This window comes from Myotis brandtii, unplaced genomic scaffold (assembly GCF_000412655.1).
Source record: "Myotis brandtii unplaced genomic scaffold, ASM41265v1 scaffold633, whole genome shotgun sequence".
Classification (NCBI taxonomy): domain Eukaryota; kingdom Metazoa; phylum Chordata; class Mammalia; order Chiroptera; family Vespertilionidae; genus Myotis; species Myotis brandtii.
Window position 1 is genome coordinate 3,993,130 of NW_005370423.1, and position 5,105 is coordinate 3,998,234.

Genomic DNA, 5,105 nt, shown 5'->3' on the forward strand with positions numbered 1-5,105 from the left:
CATTCACAGGAGGGCGGGGGGGGGGACAGCCCCCCTGGCAGGCAGCCCCACCCCTCCCCAGCGTTTCCGTCTCTGCACTGCCCTGGCTGTTGGTCTGATAATCACCAAACTCATCCCCAGCCTTTCCCCACCCCTCCCCCGCAGGCATCTGTGTCCTGTCTGTTTCCTTTGGCGCAGCACCTGCAACGCCAGGCCTGCCTTACCTGGGGAGCCCCCTTCATTCCAGGCCGGATAGGAAGGCTGCCCCTCCCAAGTGCCTCCCGTCAAAGCCACGAGCCACAGCCGCCTTGCACCGAGGGGGGGAGGGGGGCCGGCCACTGCCCAGTGCTCTGGGGAGAGGGACACACGGAGCAGGGAGGCCGTGGGCTCGGCTTCCAATCCCACCTCTGTTGCCATCCTCCCCATCCGTACCCACAGGGTCGGACGCAAAGCTCTGTGGCCCCTGAGGCTCTGTGTTCAGGGCCCAGGTCACCCGGGAGCACCTGTCTGCCTCTTCACAAGTCCGGCTCCAACGAGGAAACGAGAACTTGGGGTGTGACCTTGCCCACGGCAGCCAGCGGGCCGCCCTCCCTGGGGTCAGCCAAGGGCACCCACCCTCAGCAGACCTGACATTCCTCAGGGGAGGGCACGGTGCCCAGACCAGAACCCAGCGATCCATCCCCTCCCCGCCTGCCTCTCCAGCCCCACCCTGCACTCTCCCCCAGCTCCCTCAGCTCCCAAAACAACAGCCCGACAGAACGTACAGGCCCCGTGGGCCAGTCGCCCCTCCTTGGACTTCACACAAGCCACCATCTCTTCTGGAAACACTGGCCCCGCTCCTCCCTGCCCGGCCATGACCCTATGGAGCCTGTGCTTGAGTGTGAGCCCCCTATTCTCCCCCAGGCCCTGGGCGTTCCTTCCCACCCACGCCCTGGTGTCTGCCTGTCTGACCAGCTGGCCCGTGGGCTCCATGGGGGCAGGGACCTCAGCTGTCCCCTGACCAGCACCCCAGCACCTAGCTCTGGGCCCAGCCTGGGTTGAGCGCTCTGCTCCTACCCTAGAATGTGAGTGTAAATTAACATCAGCCCCACACACCTCGACCTTCCTCACAGCGCCCGTGTGGGGCCTCCTGCTCCGCAGGGCAGTGCCTGTGGCACCCCAAGGCCGCCAGGAGGCACCTCACTCCCCAGCGTTTCCATCACTCTGCTCCCCCCTTTCACACACATTCAAATGTTTGATTTCTGTTTTGGGAACAATTAGCCCAGCATATGGTCTAATCACATTTTCTCTTCTGATGAGAAATACATCAAAAGCCTGGGAGATGATGACTGACGAGCTTTATCCTGCTTCTTTCTCTCCCTCTTGCTTAAATGGTGTTTTTTATGAACACGAGCGCATCACAGATGAAAAGGCTCGTCGCACGCGGCCATCTGGCTGAACCCCGCCAGCGCACTCAGGGGAAACCGAGGCCCCAGAGGGAAGAGCCAGTCCACGTTCCCCTGCATCGAGTCTAGGCCCCGTGGGCTTCGGAGGCCAGGCCTCGTCCCTGCCTGCCCGTGTCCTCTCCCTCTGGCCCTTGCCACGCGCCTTGTGCCGGACCCCGCCTGGAGCCCGCCCTCGGTCTCACACAGCCACACCTTCCTCATGTGGGCCCAGCGTCTTGATGTGGGATCGGCACAGTGGCTCCATCCAGACCCCCACCCGGGATGTGCATCCGTGGAACCCGAAGACATCAGAGTTCTGAGGTGTCGGTCCTAAAGGGCGCAGGAGACCCACATCCAGCCCCCGTGAGGTCACTGAGAAGGAAGAAGACATGAACTGGGGGCCTGCAGGTGCACAGTGGCCTGCGCGCACCCGTGCAGGCGATTGGCGACGGTGCGCTGCGTCTGCTACCAGCTGAGACAACAGGGAGACGTGGAGCTGTGCAGCCAGCACACGGAGCCCACGGAAATGTCAGCCAGGAGAAATAGCCCACGCCAGGAAACAAAACTCCCGTTTAGCGAAAAGCCCCCCTCCTTGGAGAGAACCCCCCGGGGCCCCTGCATCGCGGCGATGCAGGATGAGCTGTTCCGTGGGACCGTGGTGCCGCCGTGCATGCTAAGTACAAGCAGGAAAATGCCTTCGCATTTGGAAATGGGGCTGTGGTCACAGATGGCGCCTGAACGTGCATGCATTTGGGTGCTGCGCGAGCAGATGGAAACGCGAAGGAAAAAATAAAACTTCAGCGTTCATCTGCCAGACCACTGCCGGGCCGGAGCGGGGGAGCTTGTCGCCGGGCGAGGGGTCTTGGCCTTCCAGTCTGTGGGTCGGGGCAGGACATGGTCAGTTGAGCTGTGTTTGACTCCTGGCTCTGCCGTGCGCTGCTGTTGGCAACATGGGCATGAGACTTAGCCTCTCTGAGTTCCCATCTGAGGAGCCCGCCTCACCATGGAGGGCCAGGAGCTGTCCACCAACCCGGTGCTGAGGATGGTCAGCATTCCCACCCACAGGGAAACCGCTGCGCCGGCCCAGGGCGGGCAAGGTGGCCGCAGCTGCAGGGCTGGAGCCGTGGTCTGTGGACAGTGGAGTCGGAAGTCCTGGCCCTCCGCAGCAAGGCGGGCACCTCGAGCGGGAGCTCAGAGAGGTGACGCCACGTGCCCCCCAGCAATACAGGGCGGTCATGAGGACCCCTCCCGGATTGCTGTGAGAACTGGACCACATGATGGAGACGATGGATGCCTCCTGCGTGCCTGATGCAGGGGGAGGGCCCGGTAAACGCCAGCACCTCCCGCCAGGTGTGGGAGGAGCTTATTTGCCAGATAAAATGCAAGGCCGCTGGACCGGAGGCTAAAGCACCGAGGAAGACGCCATGGTCTACCCCGCAGGAGAGGCTGGGGAGAGGGAGAGGGAAGCTGCCTCCGGCCAACATCTTCCCGGGAGACTCTTGGGTCTGGGTGAGATCCCAGGATTGAGGCTGTGAAGACTGTGCCTTGGGGGGAGGGTCTGTGCCAGGCTTGGCAAGACCTTGAGAAGACGGGGACAATTCAAAGGGAAGGTTTTGCCAATGGCACCCAAAGATTCCCCCGAGGAAGCAAGCCAGCCCGGCCTCCGTGTCTGCCCCTGTGCGCCCTGCCTGTGCTAGACTCCCTGCTGGATGGCCACAGGGCCTCAGCCTCCTGCCTCTGGGCCCCTCGCCGTGTGACCATCAGGAGGGGAGTCGTCCTTGGCCAGCCTGGCCCTGTGACTTGCTTTGGCCAATAGAATGCAGCCGAAGTGATACGTGCCCACCAAAGCCAGGCTCCCACTCTTGCTCCTCTGCCCAGGTAGCCAGGGGGAGGGGGAAAGTGTGGAGCAGAGCCAGGCGGCCCAGGGTCCCAGCTTGAGGGCCCCAATGCGTAAGGAGATCAAAGGTGAAGGTCAGCAAAGCCACCTCGCCAACCCGAAGTGGCCACAGCGTCTGGGTGAGCCCCGTGTAGCCCCTCTCAGTCAGCGGAAGCGCCTGGCGCGCCCCCCGATGCCTGGACAGGAATCTGTGCTCCCAGCTGCCTGCCACAGAGGCTGGGGGTCTTTGCTGTGAGCATTTTGTGATGATAGACGCCGACCTACCCATCACCAACCTCACACTCCAAAGCAACATCCTTGCTCTGCAAAGTCAGGAGGGGGAGGCTCTCGCCACGAGTCCAGAAATGCAATTCAAACTTCAGGAACTTCAGACTCAACAGCAAGGAGTTCCCTGTCCCACAGACCACGGCGCCAGCCCTGCTGCCAGAGCCACCTGGCCAGGCGTGGGCCAGCGCAGCCGGTTCCTGTCGATGGTGGTTGTTGACCGTCTTCAGCACCGATCAGTGGACAGCTCCTGGCCCTCGGCAGCAGACAGCAGAGCGGGCACCTCCAGCAGGGAGCCCAGCCCTCTGGTCCCGCAGGTGTAGGGAAGCCTGAGGCTGGCGACCAGGGGCCTGGGCAGCCCTCCCAGCCCACCCTGCTGACACGCTCCAGGGACACCCTCCCGCCAGCCAGCCCCATGCGGCTTCCACGGCGGCAGCCTCCTACTTGATTCTAGTTCCATGCCCCGCACGACCATCTCTGACATTATAATCTCCTCCTCGGGCAGTGAGGTGACGGGCTACAGGCACAGGGCTTTCCGGAGCTCTGAGACCTCCGTGTCAGGGACCGAGAAGGTTCTGTCGGCCACAGTGGAGGAGCAGGTGGCCTCACCTGCACCCAGGCCAGTAGACGTCCCTTCTCCTCGGCTGGCCCCACTCCTGGGCTTCCCGTGCGGCCTTCCCTGCCTGCTCTGGTCTCCAAAGACAGGAGTCCCCACAACACACTGCGGTGGGGAGGACACGCTGGGAGCCCCGAGACCCCCTGCGGGGTTTCCTGAGGTGCTGGTGCTGGCCAAGGGAGGTGTCGGCCCTCCCCTCCCCGGCCCCCCTGCAACCACTGAGACCCACAGTGTTGTGCACGCAGTCGGAGCTTGGCATGGCGTGCCGGGTCCCGAACGTGGCCTGCTGGTGGGTGCTCTAGGCTCTGCCGCCCGCCCCTCTCGGAGGAGACCGCATCAGAGCAAACCGTGCCTGTTTGTTCGATGGGGTTTTTAGTTCTGGCTCAGCCGCGAATAGTAAACATGCCATTTCTCGTCTCGCAGTCACATTAGAAGGTAGATAAACCCCGCTAAGCCTTCACTGGGCATTTGGGTTCTAATCGCCCTTTATCCTCTCTAATCCCTTCTCCCCTCCGGGTGCACCAGCCGTCCTGCCACCGGGAATGGCCACAGCAGCGTCACCTGTGAGCCCGCCCCCCCGCCCGCCACCGCGAATAGTAAACATGCCATTTCTCGTCTCGCAGTCACATTAGAAGGTAGATAAACCCCGCTAAGCCTTCACTGGGCATTTGGGTTCTAATCGCCCTTTATCCTCTCTAATCCCTTCTCCCCTCCGGGTGCACCAGCCGTCCTGCCACCGGGAATGGCCACAGCAGCGTCACCTGTGAGCCCGCCCCCCCGCCCGCCACCCCCAGCCCTCAGCAGGAGACCGCGGCCCAGGCCCTCCGGGAAGCCGCCTGGTCACACAGCTCTGCGGGGCTGCCTCAGGCGCTCCGTGCTCTCAGGATGCATAGCGGCCTCCAGGGCCCCTCTCAGACCCGCCATG